This window comes from Pleurodeles waltl, chromosome 1_2 (assembly GCF_031143425.1).
Source record: "Pleurodeles waltl isolate 20211129_DDA chromosome 1_2, aPleWal1.hap1.20221129, whole genome shotgun sequence".
NCBI classification, from domain to species: domain Eukaryota; kingdom Metazoa; phylum Chordata; class Amphibia; order Caudata; family Salamandridae; genus Pleurodeles; species Pleurodeles waltl.
This window is the reverse complement of record NC_090437.1, coordinates 661,456,864-661,472,525: the sequence shown is the minus strand read 5'-3', so window position 1 is coordinate 661,472,525 and position 15,662 is coordinate 661,456,864.

The following is a 15,662-nucleotide window of genomic DNA, read 5'->3' as shown; positions in this document are numbered from 1 at the left end:
ACCCCCACTTTTGGTGGGAGCAAAGGCGAGAAACCACACAAAGTGTAGGAGGAGTGGCCCCACCTGGCATGCACCACCCCTAAGGTGTTGCTGCGAGGTAGACACTCTTAGATGGAAGTAAAATAGCCAATCAGAGTTAGGAAAGTGGCCCTTCCCACATGAAGCAGTCACTATAGTGGGTGTAGCCACCCAGAGGTAAGTGTCCCATTGGACACTACCAGGATCCCCCTAAAACACCCACTAAATTCAGTGTTTAGTGGGCATCCCTAGACCAGGAAACCAGATTCGAAGGACACAAAGAAGACCATCACAAAGAAGAACCAAGGCACGAGAACTGTGGGCCTGCTGCATCAAGAAAAGGCGCCAAACCCTTCCTGGACCCGACAATCGCCACTGCGGAGAAGCTGGACACTGGACTGACCTCAAGAAACTCAGTGGACCTCCAGGCTTCACCAATCACCCTAGAACTCCCCCCAGAGTGGAGGTAGCACTCTGCAACAACAAAGAAAGCAGCAACCTGGTGAGGATCACTTCACTGACCATCTGCTAACTCCTGAACCAGAAGTCACATCTGGACCCAATGAAACACCAACGACCATGAGGACAAACCCTCCAAGTGTACCTAGTTTGGTAGCTCTGCACCCTCTAGTGACCGAACCATACAAATACACGGGGTTCTGGTCAGCTGATGTCTGACACCAGGAAAACCAGCCCGCCTGGGACTGAAAAATGATCAGGAGGAAGCCCCAGTCAAGGGATTTCAGGAACACCCTGGACCTCCCACCAGAGTGCCCCTGTTGTCCTGTAATCGACCCTCGAACCGACTTACCTCCAGCCCAAAAGGGCATCCTTGCACACAGCTCCTGGCTCACCTATTCGCTTTGCACCGGGCCACCCTGTGCCCTGCAACGAAGAACCTGCTGTGCCATAAGGGTCCCCCGACATCTAAACTTACCTGTGCAGTGTTCTTCTAAGTGGTCCCTCGCAGTGGCCCTGCAACAGCTCCAGAGACTTTTCATTGCTTCTCCCGCTGGAACCGGGAGCCACCCGAACTTCTCCAGCTGCACAGCATGCCCACCGACGACCTCGACCAAACTGCGAAGGAAGAACTTGGTTACTCAACTGTACGATTGTATATGTATTTTTAAAGGGGACTTTCCATTGATTCCTATTGTGTGTAATTACACACAAAAAGACTGTTTTTATTTAACTTCAAAAATCCATAGCTCAAAAGTACTTAAACAATTTTGATAATCTTGATCTGAAAAATTGCATAAAAATCGGAAGTGTTTGTATACATTGGCCTCAAGTTATTCCTTCGAATGTGTGAGTTGCATGATTGATTCTGTGAGTACAACAAATGCTTTGCACTTCTCCAAGATTGGCCTAACTGCTCAACCAAGCTACCTTAAAAATTAGGGCACTAGGTAATTTAGTTGTTACCTCTATAAACCAATGTGTGTTTGGCTGGACCCCCTGCACAGTGTGCGTAGGTTTGCACACTACATAGAGGGCCAGCATCCTACACTCTCTAAAATAGTTATGAATGGTGTCTCCCAATGTAGTCTTAAAAACTGGATATTGAAGGGCTTCTACATTAAACTCCCAAATCAGGATACTCGTTCTGGGAATATTCAAACTGAACGTCAATAAGGGATTATGTTCTGAGTGACTTTTATAAAAATATTCGGCCTGCAGCACGCTTTCATGAATACTATTGTTACATAGTAGCTTGTCTAATCGTACATGTGCATACCAGAATAATATGAATATTCGCTGTTCACAGGATTCCGCGCTCTCCAAAAGTCCTTCAGCTCCTACTGCAATATCCACCTATAAAAAAACGGGGCTGTTTTACAGACCGGAGAAGAGAGGGTACAATCTAGCCATTCAAACATCAGATATTCAATTAAAATCTCCCTCCATAATCAATGGGTGGTGTAAAACAGTTCTAATATGGGGTGGCAGTGCATCAAAAAAGAATGGCTGGTCCATGTTCGGGCATATCTATTTATGAATCATAAATTCTTCGCATCCAGTCAGCCCCATAGCACTATGTACCTGCATTTAGTGCCAATGATCTGTATTTGGGGTTAGAATGATGTGTTTTTTTAAATTCAACTCAATACCCCAGGAGTAAATGCAGATTTAGCCGTAGCAGAGATCCTTTTGTGCCATCTCTTTTGTAAACCTCTTCTTTCTATCTTAGTATGGTGAGTGTCCTGAAAGAAAGCAATCTGGACTTTATGGGCCTGATTACAACTTTGGAAGACGGTGTTAATCCGTCCCAAATGTGACGGATATCCTGCCCACCGTATTACGAGTTCCATAGGATATAATGGACTCGTAATACGGCGGGTGGTATATCCGTCACATTTGGGACGGATTAACACAGTGCTCCAAAGTTGTAATCAGGCCCTATGGGGGTTATTCTAACTTTGGAGGAGGTGTTAATCCGTCCCAAAAGTGACGGAAAAGTGACGGATTTACCACCAGCCGTATTACGAGTCCATTATATCCTATGGAACTCGTAATACGCCTGGTGGTATATCCGTCACTTTACCGTCACTTTTGGGACGGATTAACACTCCTCCAAAGTTAGAATAACCCCCTATGTCTTTTAATATATGCTTGCACTTTGTATCTTTTACTCTAAGAGCTAAGGCTGCACCTTGACATTAGGGATACTATGGTAAAAAAAAGATACCACAATGCCATGGGCGATGTGCCCCAATCCACACTGCGCCTGGTGAATCATCTTACTCGAGGTTACAGCGGAGTCTCCAGTGGATGGTATTAAGGATAACCAAACCAAATTCATAACTGTATCAGAACACTCCAACTTGTCTAACCCAATGTAGACAATTGGAGTACCCACCTGCCAAACGTTAATCAAGCCCTAAGTTTTTGACAGTTTTTTATAATTATGTCAGAGTTTCAATATGAAGATATGAAGAGATTTTTTTGTTTTGCTTATAACTTTAGTGCCATTTGTGCATCTTTACAAAACTTTTTTTTTTTTTAAAGTTCATCCATCTTCGTTTGTTCCTGGGAAATTTTGGAATGATTTGTCAAGTGGGGGCTGAGAAAAAGAAGCGGACCCAAAATGTATTTTTTCCCATGGTAGCTCCCATGGGAAATTTCGGAAAGAGATACAGAAAAAATCAGCTCAACTGAATTTTGACGAATTTGGTTGACAGAACTTTACTCAGAAAGCATGCTTTTCGTTATTTGGTGTAAATCCTTTCATTGGGTTTTCAGAAATTCACGTTTAAAAAGGTGCCCAAGGTGGTAATGAACGGGATAAAACATAGGTATATCTGGACTGTTGCTCCCACTGGAGTCCTGTGGGAGTCCCACACTACAGTAAATTAAAATAAATAGAGCAATTTGTTTTTCTTTGACAACTGAGCTATCTGACTGGCTGGCCAAACCTGAGGATAATCGTTGTTCTTGTCATTACAGTAACTGTTTATTTGGAAACTCCAATGTTTCATTTCTCCTTGTTTTTCCAAGTTTGTATCTGTGCTGTATTGTACATCACACATTCAAAAATGAGTAACGCCTTAAATCATTGATGTTGTACTCCTAGGGGTCACTTCCAGTACAAAACCTATCCTTTAGAGAATGGAAACACCCTTGCACTATGGCGTAAGGGTGTCTGCAATCTGCATTGGTGCATGACTGCCAAAAGTGCATCAATGCATAGTAAGAGAAGAACAGCACCACATCTTAGTAGATATGGCACTGTTCTGCTCGCTTCCTTTCACACAATGCAACACAGCAAGTTGCACAGCACTGTCCCCTTTACTGTACCTGCTGCTACCTACCCAGGACCTACCTGTGATCAGAAGGAGATGAAGCTTGCTCACCTTCTATTTCCTGTTCCCGGATGTCCTGTCCAGGGGCATCCAGTAGGGGGAAACTGTCATTGCGAGGTGGGCTGTAGTATTTTACTATGTCATGCATGGTGGAGTAAAGTCAGAAACTTTGTTTTCCCAAAGGCTGGAATTTTCCAATTGTGCATGGCTATGCAAGTGCAATAAACAACATCCACATCCTTAGGCAGTTTCTGCCTTAATTTTTCTCTGGTGATAACAGGCAGGACTTTACTGGGAATTATATTTTAACTTTGTCACATCCTTATTCAGGAATCATCAGGCCTTAGTTCCTTGTATACTGAAGCAGGTAGCTTTTAACACTAGAGGCCCAGTTCACAAACATAAATATACTTGTGAAGATTTACCCATGTGTATATATGCTACTGTGTCTAGGTGTAAGTTTACACTTTATTGATGTTCACCATTTTTTAGTGCAGATTTCAAACTAAGGGCCTGATTTAGATATTGGTGGATGGGTGACTCCGTCACAACAGTGACGGATATCCTGTCTGCCGTAATCTAAATCCTATAGGGCATAATGAGATTTACATTTCGGTCGATGGGATATCCGTTACTGTGGTGACAGAGTAACCTGTCCGCGAATATCTAGATCAGGCCTTAAGTGTAGACTTTTATGCTTCCATCCCCTCTGTTCAGAAGGCGGAGATATTTAAGTCTGAATTTACGAATGTAAAGTAACTCAGCACATATAGGTGTGATGTCAGCCATTATGGCAAAGATCTCCCAATGGGAAAATATAAGGAAAAATATTAAAGTGTTTTATCCTTTAAAAATATTATTATTAATATTTTAGTATAAAATATAATTCTACATTCATTGAAAATATCTACTGTAAATATAAAAACTAAAAATACAATTTTGCAGAATATAAACTAGGGGTCTTTAAACTGGGGGTGGGACCCCTAGGGGCGCATCAAGTGATCACCGGGGGGGCACCAGGCTCTGGCCAAAAAAAACAGTATTCAGATAACGGTGCTTTGTTTTAAGCAGAAACATGTAATTGCATTTTTAAAAATGCATTTTAAAAAAGGAAACATTATTTAACTGCAATGTTTAAATAAGTCTAGACATATTTAAACATTGCCATCTTTATAAAATAAGTGTGAAAAATTCTGGGGGGGGGCAATGATTTTTATTTTTCAACTGGGGTGCACTTCATTAAAAAGTTTGAAGACCACTGTTACAAACACATTAAATTAGACATGTATTAAATAAGTAATTAGTAAAAATATATTTATTTCAGTTATAATTAATATTTCTTAAAGAATGATCAGCACCCTCCAACTAAACTAGCCAGACCCCACCAATGACCTCAATGACTCAAACAACTCCAACAACTGGATCACCACCTGCGCTAATACCCTGGCACCCCTGAAAACACCAAAACCAAAAGACCCAATACACAAGTAAGCTGGTATAGTGCTGACCTAGGAGAATCCAAGAATGTTTGCAAACAACTCGAACTGAAATGGAGAACTACTCGAGTGACCACTGCAAGAAAGCATCTACAAGGCTGCACTTAGACACTATTACCATCAAATAAAAAAGACCAATAAAAGGCCTTGACTCTGAAAATCGAATCTAGCTCCAACAACTGCAAGGCACTTTTCACCATCATCAAGGAATTCACCAACCCAACAGATGCAACCCAAACCATCACACCTACAGAAGAACTCTACAACAACCTTCCAGATTTCTTCGACGAAACAAAATCGCCAAGATCTACAGCAACTTCGAACCCCGGCCATCCCCCATTAAGCTTCCCAGCCTACTAACCTTATCAATCAAAGACTACCAACTGACATTATGGAACGCTCTATCCATCGAGGCAGCAAAAATGAAGACCGTCTGCTCAGGGGCTCCCATAGACCTCCACCATATACACAACCAGGGATGAGCCATGATCAACTCTGCACTCACTTCCAACATCAACACCTACATGAAGACAGCCACCTTCCCAGATAGCTGGAAACACGCAGAAGTCACTGCTCTCCTCAAAAAACTTTCAGCCGACCCCGAAGTACTCAGCAACTACTGATCCACATTGCTGCTCCCCTTCCCAGCTAAAATCATCAAGAAGGCCATCAACAGACTACTCTCTGACCACCTAGAATGTCACAAACTCCTGGATGACTCACCATACCACTCCTCAGAGTGCTCCACTGGCTCCCCATACAGAAGCGCTGCCAGTTCAAACTTCTCACACATGCATTCAAGTCACTACATAATACATGACCTGCATACCACAGTCATTGGGTTCACTTCCACCAACCCACCAGACAACTTTGCTCAGCATCACTCTCACTCACACACACAACCCCATCCACAGAAGCAGAGCAGGAGGTTGATTATTCTCCTACTAAGCCATCTAATCCTAGAATAGCCTCCCGAACACATCATTGCCCCCTCCTCACTTCTTGAATTCTGGAAGAAGCTGAAGATCTGGCTTCAATTTGTCTTCTTGCTAGACTATCGAGACTTGGTGTATTCAGACCGAGCCTCATCTTACACCTACTCTCACCTACTCAGCGCCTGGATAACCTCACAGGTACAAATCAACCTTACATTACATTTAAAGGAATCCTTTATGCATTATATTTTGTTAAACGTTATGTGTAGTATTAATTTAACCTATTTTAATTTGTTTAATAGTTTTAAAGTTTAGTTTAGTTGTAAATTACATTTCTTAGTAAATTTTAAAATAATAAATTCATTATTCAGTACTGATATATATTTTCAACATTAAACTATATGTATGTGTGTGTGTGTGTGTGTGTGTGTGTTTGTGTGTAGATATAAATGCAATCTAATTGTATCTATTTAATATCATTTACTCTGGGGTGTTATTTTAAGTCTGTCTCCATTATTTTCTAAGGGAGTGTATTGCAGTACCTGTGACTGGTCATGTGTAATGGGTAACTTACTCCAAGGCTGGGCTTACATACTTTTCCAGTGGTTTTTCTGTGGTCACTTCAGAATTGTAGTTTGTGAACAGCAATAGACTTACTCTTTTAGGGGTGGTTGTTTGTGGTTGCCTGTCCCTTCCCAAACCACTTATTACTTTTCTCTAAACCTCTCTTATTTTGTGGAAAGTAATCACCATTTTTCAGACACTCCTTCTCCCTCCAACATTCACACCTAAATCATAGACATACAAGAGCAGAAATTGCCACCATGTTAGTAGACATCGCCACTATGAAAATAATTGGAGAGGGCAAGGTCACAGCATGTAGGTTTGTGTAGAGTATTTCAAAGTATGTGAGAAGTACTGCTGCATTACTACTTCATGTATCACAAAATGTAGTTTTTGAATCAGGATCTAGAGGCCACATGTATGAACATTTGAAATAGCGAGTTCCTAATCGCGGTTTCCTGCAAATTGCAATTAGGAAATCGCTATTTCAAATGCATTAAACTTTTTTCTGTTTCATTTGCGATTCTCAGTGGGTTGTAACTAGACCTACCTCAAAAATATTAATGAGGTAGTTCTCGCTTTGTGACCTATTGGGAATCGCAAAACTCACAGGGATGATGGCCTGCTGGTGACCATGTCTGTGATTGCTTTTAAATAAAGCAAACGATTTTTTTTAAAGCAGCCCGTCTTAGTTAAAGGAAAAAAAAAGTGAGGCAGCGGCGGTGCGAGGGGCTCATAAATATGCCTCTTAGTCCAAACTTTGGTGCCAGGACGTATTAGTAAATTTCTGACTATCATCAGAAAGCTTGTTTTCCAGCAACTTTCCCAATTAAACTCAAGGCCTCATTATGAGTTCTGACTTATTATGATGGGGCCTGTTACAGCAGTACCAGCCCATCAGAATCATGAGATCTGCAGGAAAAACATGTATTTGTCGAGAGGTAACAGTACTGTCTACACCAACTTTGGTGAAAAACAACAGCAACTTTGAAGTAAGTGTACTGCATTTACCAGGATGCAATGGGGTAAACTGTGCTGGGATGAGAAGCTGTGTGCTCCCTCCCCCTTATGGATTTGTGGAAATTCACCTTAAATTCCTCAGTGAGCGGTTTGAGGGGGAAGGTGGAATGACAAGGAATAACAGACCTGAAATTGCTAATTCCCACAGTAACTCCTCATCACTCAAGATACTCAGGTTTGAATCCTGTATCCCTGTTAATTGCGAACTCCGACCCCAGGAATCAATAACTCTGAGGTTGCAGATGTAACATCGTTGCTTCCAGAGCTCTCAGAATGAGGTTCTGAATCATTAGTTTGTTAGTATATTTTTCAGAAAAATAACTGAAGTTTATTTTACATTATTATGTTCACAGTGAATTTACTATATGTTGTTACTCGGATATGCATAAACTATTAAAAGAAAGAATAGAGTTATATTTTGGAGGGAGCCAAGGCTGTACCGGCGCAAATTGCAAGGTTTTATGTACGTTTTTTAGATGAAAAGTTTTAGAAAATTGATTAACGATATTTAGAGCAGCGCATTCCGTGTCATATTGGCAGGTTATTTGAAACAACACTATCAGTTGAATTGACAGAAAGGCACCTGAGGAGATGGGTGATTGTCAGAATTTTCCAGCAAATATTTTTCTGCCGGAATAACAAAACTAAACATCAGATACCCTCAGAAGAGTATTATCCTCTCGAGTCGAAATGCTCCTTCCATAACTTAAGGGGAGACGGCAAATACTTTGAACTGCAGCTAAGAGATTGAGTGACTATTGATAGATGATCTCTGGAAAAGTTAATCAAATCTACTGTAGACACTTTTATTACCCGTTAGAGAGACAGCTTTGGGCAAATGACCTCGTCCAAAGGCTTTACAACGAAGGTATGAAACCTGTCAGCCGGCAGGCGACACATAATTCACAGTGAGCTAGACAAACAGCACACAAGTGATAACAAAGCATGTAAGGTGAGGAAGTTGTGCTTTTGGCGTGCCCTGTGGCTAGATTATTACATGGATTGCCATAAATATTTTTAAATCAAGCCAGCCCCATTCATTCCTTCTAAACTTTTACTACTGCGCAGCAGGGACGAAGTGAAAAGGCGTGGGTCATCCGCGGAAGCCTCTTCTGTTTTTGGCTTTGGCTTCCTCTTCTTAGTAAGTGATGAGTGGTTACATTTCTCACGAAGCCGGTGCTGGTCTTCCTTGTTGTGATGTGCAACGACAGGTTTTGCACGGCCGGATTACTTTAATTTAATTTAATTTAAGACTAAGATCGCGAGCCCCTCTAATGGAAACGACTTGGCCATGTCCCTAAAACTCTTGGGCCCACATCCACATGAAAATGCGTCTTTCCTTATATGCCTATTGGAGAAATGCCAAATCTGGTTTAGTTCTATTAAGTGTACCTGCCAATATTGACTGCTTAGACTCTCAGGAAGCCTGAGACTTATTTTTAATTCTGCATCCCTTCCAACCATCCCACCTCCTCTCTACTCACCTTTGTTCCTCTAACCATCCTGGATGATCATCTCATACATAGGCCACTGCCGTAAAGGAGGAGTTCAACAGTGTCCCCTGTATATCCCAATCAGATCATGGGTTTCCATCCAAACTCCCTTGCGATATTCACATCAGTTACTAATTCATCCCAATCATCATACAAAAGCGCTGAACATTACTCAGCACAGGAGGGGTGGCCTGGTATGAACAAAGATGACCCCTACCTAGAAGACCATTGCTCCTCAAGCTTCAAAATCCTCCATATGTCCTGAAATGGACAATGCTGGAGTGCTGTTCTTGACCCCTAGAGCCCTAGGACGTGATGCCAACTTAAAGAGAATGTCCAGTCTTAGGTGTGCAGCAATAAATTCATGAAAAGAGCTGCTGGGAGACCAGCCAAAGCAAGGTAAGAAAGCCTGGAAGTGCAACAGAGGTTGGTGGAGGACTGTGGAGCAGGACCAGGTGTAGGTCCTTTTCATGACCTGTATTTCACTTGGCATCTGGTCACTAGGACTACAGTTGCTGCAGGGGCTCCCATTTCCCTGCAGCATTGATCTTCTAGATAGGCCATCCAAGAGAGAGGTTTGAGATCTGACCTTTCTCCCTCTCCCTTTCCCCATAAACATGTAAGTGCCTGAATGCCTGGTTTGTGCTGCAGATCCTAGAGGCAAATTAAATATGGAAGGACTCACTGAACACAGTGTTAGGACCGAATATTTCAAGAACTTGGTCTAAAGAGTCAAAGATGAGTAGGTGAGTAAATTCTTGCCCCTGTTGTCAACTGGCTAGACAGATGCAAGGACAGAGATGAGGCAATTAAGTGGTATGGAGTGGAACAGGGGCGTTTAAGGGCTTCTGGAATTTGGGGGATAGGTCACTTCACTTTGACCAGCTCCTCTTTCCTGTATTGGATGGAGGCAACTATAAGAGTGATTTTGGAACTCATAGGTTTACAGGTGAGTGAGAGCTCAATCTGGCCCTGTTGCCTGCCTGTGAATACAATTATGGTGGGATTAGTTGAGAGGGTCTCTCTCTGCCATAGTCGCTCAGTATGAATCATGTGAGATGTGATGCCATGACAAGCCCAGAGTGAGTGGCCACGTGCTGAGGTGGGACAGCCTCAGCAATCAGGACAGAAGACCTGGACACTGAGAAGAAATAGCCCCTATAATGCACTTGTCTTAAAATGCTGTAGAGGGGCCATTTTGCGCAGCCTGATCTTATGATAATTACACTGAGAGGGTGCAGTGGTTCCAGGAAGGCGATGGGCAGACCAGGACCCATTAGAGTAAGGAGATGAAAGGTGGAGAATGTGATGAAGGAAACACTTGGAAGCTTAAACTAAAAACACCAACAATTCCACAAGAGATTAGAGAAAAAAGACAAGACATTTTAGATATAAATATAAAAGAATTCTATTGTACACAGTAGTTATTAGCCTAAGAGCAGGCAAGCAAACACCAGGGCCCAATTTAGAATGTGATGGATTGGGTGAGCCATCATAAACTTGGTGGATATCAGATCTAGTAGCTTTGCAGTCACTCGGCTCCATTTAGAATCAGGGAGCCGTACACCTGCTCTCTCAGCAGAAACCTTTGACCAGTGGCCCATTGGATATTAGGCTGTCAGTCAAAGTATCTCAGACCATCTGCCTTAATTATGCTGGAGGTTCTGACCTACTTTATTCCTATTTGGGACCGCCAGGGTTAGGTTGACAGCCCCGCAAAAGGAGCTCAGATTATGGCCACAATACGCTGGGAGAAAAACACCAGTTTGTCAAGCACATTTCTTATTTGTTTTAATATAAGAAACTCCCATTTTGGGAGCTGTTTTTAAAAAACAAAAAAAACAAAGAGTAGGCCCATTAAACATGGTGCCCATTAGCAAAGTTTTGGAAACTTCAGCAAGTCGCTGCTACAATGGCTTTGCTGAAAGCATAGAGTTCGTCACCTGCCTGGTCGAGATCTCTAAGTAAGGCAGTCAACCTTCAGACAGGGAAGCAAAGTGAATCCCTCTACTTTTCTGGCAGAGGGACAATATGGCTGCCATACTCTAAAAGAGCAACAACAACAAGGAGATGGATGGAATGACTGAATTAATGTCAGCCCCTGGCAATAGCTTGGGGCCATATGCCAGTCCATCGTTTTTGCCCATCATGCCACCTCAGTTTGGAACCAGCCATATGTAAACTAATTTTATGCAGCAGGACAATAGCGGATTAGCCCAACCCAGAGAGCAGGTGCATGCGGCGGCAACCACAGGGAGAGTGCTCTCTTGGGAGCTCCTCAATTTAGTTCAGCCCCAAATTCCAGCCCAAATCGTATTGTGGAGACATAAAAATTATCTACCACAAAACAACCTGGTTTTGTAAGTCTGTCACCTGTGTTTTTGGTCCTGGGCTCGGCCGCCATATACGGAAACCTACCAAACCCAGACATTTCTGGAAACTAGACACCCGGGGGAGTGCACAGAGATGTGACTTATGTGGATTCTCCAAAGTTTTCTTACACAGACTACCCTGCAAAGGTGAAATGTTGAATAAAAACTCAATCCTTTTTGCATTTCTGTCAAACAAACTACAGGAATATGCTGGGATCCACAAAATTCCTACCACCCAGTGTTTCCCCACCTGTCCTGATAAAAATGCTACCCCACTTGAGTGCCTGTACCTAGTGCCTGTCTCAGGAATGGATCACCCCAGGGTCAACAGTTGCCCTCGTGTAAGGACCAACATCGACTGTTGTGTGATCTATTCCTCACATGGGCACTAGGCCTACCCACATAAGTGAGGTACCATTTTTATCAGGAGACTTGGGGGAATGCTGGGTGGAAGGAAATTTGTGGCTTCTCTCAGATTCCAGAACTTTCAATCACCGAAATGTGAGGAAAAAGTGTCTTTTATGGCCAAATGTTGAGATTTGCAAAGGATTCTGGGTAACAGAACCTGGTGAGAGCACAACAAGTTACCCCCATCCTGGGTTCCTCTATGTATCTAGTTTTCAAAAATTCACAGGTTTGCTAGGTTTCCCTAGGTGCCGGCTGAGCTAGAAGCCAAAATCCTCAGCTAGGCACTTTGCGATAAACAGGACCGTTTTCTTTGGGAAAATGTGATGTGTTGTGTTTTGGGGCATTTCCTGTCACGGGCACTAGGACTATCCACACAAGTTCAGTACCATTTTTATTGGGAGACTTGGGAGAATGCTGGGTGGAAGGAAGTTTCTGGCTCCTCTCAGACTCCAGAACTTTGCAGCACCGAAAACTGAGGGAAAAGTGTTTTTTCTGCCACATTTTGAGGTTTGCAAAGGATTCTGGGTAACAGAACCTGGTGAGAGCCCCACAAGTCATCCCATTCTGAATTCCCCTAGGTGTCTAGTTTTAAAAAATCCACAGGTTTGGTAGGTTTCTCTTGGTGCCTGCTGAGCTAGAGGCCAAAATCCACAGCCAGGCACTTTCCAAAAAACACGTCAGATTTCAATGTAAAAATGTGATGTGTCCATGTTGTGTTTCCTGTCGCGGGCAGTAGGCCTACCCACACAAGTGAGGTGCCATTTTTATCGGAAGACTTGGGAGAATACAGAATAGGGTTATTGCCCCTTGTCTTTCCCTACATTTGTTCCTTCCAAATGTAAGACAGAGTGTAAAAAAGAAGTCTATTTGAGAAATGTCCTGTAATTCACATGCTAGTATGGGATTCCTGGAATTCAGAGATGTGCAAATAACCACTGCTTCTCAACACCTTATCTTGTGTCCATTGTGGAAAAACAAAGGTTTCCTTGATACCTATTTTTAACTCTTTATATTACACCTAATGAATTGCTGCATACCCGGTATACAATAAAAACCCATTGCAAGGTGCAGCTCATTTATTGGCTCTGAATACCTAGGGTGTTCGATGAACCTACAAGCCCTATATATCCCTGAAACCAGAAGGTCAAGCAAATGTAATGATATATTGTTTTAAAACATTTGCCATAGCTGGAAAAACTTATACAAGAAAACATGGACGTGGTTACCTCAATTTCAATATTTTTTTTATTTTAGCTGTTACTTTTTGTAGGAAAACCTTGAAGGATTAACACAAATGACCCCTTGCTGAATTCAGAAGTTTGTCTACTTTTCAGAAATGTTTAGCTGTCTGGGATCCAGCATTGGTTTCACACCCATTGTCACTAACTGGAAAGAGGCTGAAAGCACAAAAAATAGTAAAAATTGGGTATGTCCCAGTAAAATGGCAAAATTGTCTTGAAAACTGTGGTTTCCTGATTCAAGTCTGCGGTAGTTGGAGTACAGCAGGAGCTGGCCAAGGAGGTGCGGGTGGGGATGCAAAATATGGCAGCCAGCCTTGAGGGGGTGCGTTCGTGCATGATGTAATTTGCAGATCAGGCAGCAGCTATGCAAGCCCTAACATCTATCTTGCAGGAACTGCAGAAAACCCAGAAGGAAATCAGCACAGCTGTAATACAGTTGACCCAACACCTACAACAGCAATCCTGTCAACGCGTGCACAAATGCAACATTGAACCCCTCAGGGCCGACCTGGCTGCCTAACATCGTGTTGTGGCTGCTGTTCTCAAGAACCAGTAGGCCCTCCTTGCAGCAGTACTGCCCTTAAGACCTTCACAGGGAGCAGCGACCGGGATGTCTGACTCCACGTCTTCTAACACTGAGGTGTGTGTTGCCCCTTCACAACCAACAACAAGGACAAAGCAGGCAACACACACATCAGAAGAAGAAGACATGGAACAGATCACATTCACAAGGAAAAGTACCCGGAAGCACTAGTCCCTGCCACATGGCCAACTTTTATCAAAGTCCTGCGTTTTGAAACATGACAGTCTTACAACAACTGTACTCAAGCACTGTTCTGCTAACCACTGTATATCTTGTCACCCAGCCCAGTGATTGTCTTTCTCCTACTCATTGGCTAAGTCTGTCCCTCTGCACTGTCTGAAACAGCAACTCCAGCATGACAAAAGCATTTAGGTAAACCCTTGTGTTGGATCACAATGGAAGATATCACTATAATGGACTCACAATCATGGACAATGTACATATAGCACTACAGCACTTTTCAATAAATAGCACTTGCACAACAAATCTGTCTCTGGGTAATGTGACATATCAACTGTGCAGTAGATAACTGAAATGTGCCTACTGTCAAATGCCACCTCCCTTATGAGACGGGACACATTGAGGACAACACATACTAACCTAAACACATACTATACTATCCTAAACAAATATATATATTTTTTGTATTTTTTTTTAAAGTTTTTCTTTTTTTTTATACACACAAGAACCCCAACATAGCCCCCCACCCACACATGTAATAAGTCAAAAAAGAAACAAGCAGGACCCCCCACCCCACACCCACTAACACTAACTAAACTAACAGCCTATACTAACCTAACACTAAGCCCCCTAAGCCCACTAACTATAAGAACAAGGAAAGAGGAGGGAGGGGAGGGTATCATGTCCATCAAATCAACTCTCTAGAGGTTGGCCCTCCGGAGGGTCCTCTTTATATCCTTGACCCACCGTTTAATGTGCCGCACGTCCCGGCTCAGGTGGCTCACCTTGCGCAGCACTTTGTCCATCTTATCTTCAAGTCTATTGAAGGCTGCAGGGTCAACAGCTGAAGCAGTGGCAGTCTGGGTACCGGTGGAGGAGGTCTGTGTGGGCTGTCCTGCACCGGTGGCAATGCTGGGGCCAGGAAGTCCTGCAAATGTTGGATCAACAGTGGCAGCTGTGGGTGGGGCCACCTGGCTCTGATTGGTGGTTGTTTCTGTGGTGGCTGTGGTGGGCAAAGTAGGCCCACCCTGTGGGAAGGCTTGCCATGCCCTGGAGGCACGTTCATGGCGATATCGCCGGGCCATCCTCCGGAACCCCGACTCCACCAGCAGGATGTGCTGGTATCGCATGGCCTGACGCTGAAATTCACGGACCTGGTCTGGAGTCATGTTAGCTGCTGTGAAGACAAATGCAGATATGCTACATTAGTAACTGCATTGTGTGAAACGGCACAGCAAGTTAATCAGACATTACATCTACTGTACTTGTAACAGCTCATATCACAATACAGAGCATTGACTGTCCCTGAGGAAGTATATGGCAGGCCAGACAACAAAGGTGACATCACACAAAGCACATCCATAACCCACAAGATGGGTAACAACTGGCTTTGACTTGCAATCTGAGTTCTGACAGTTAACATCTAAGAATCATGCTGCATATCCTCCACCAAGAGCTGGGCTACAAATGTCAGTGTACGGAAAGCAAAACTAAAGCCACATGGTCTGCAAGTTGTAACTGGACTTTCCAGTATGGTACCAAGTGCCAA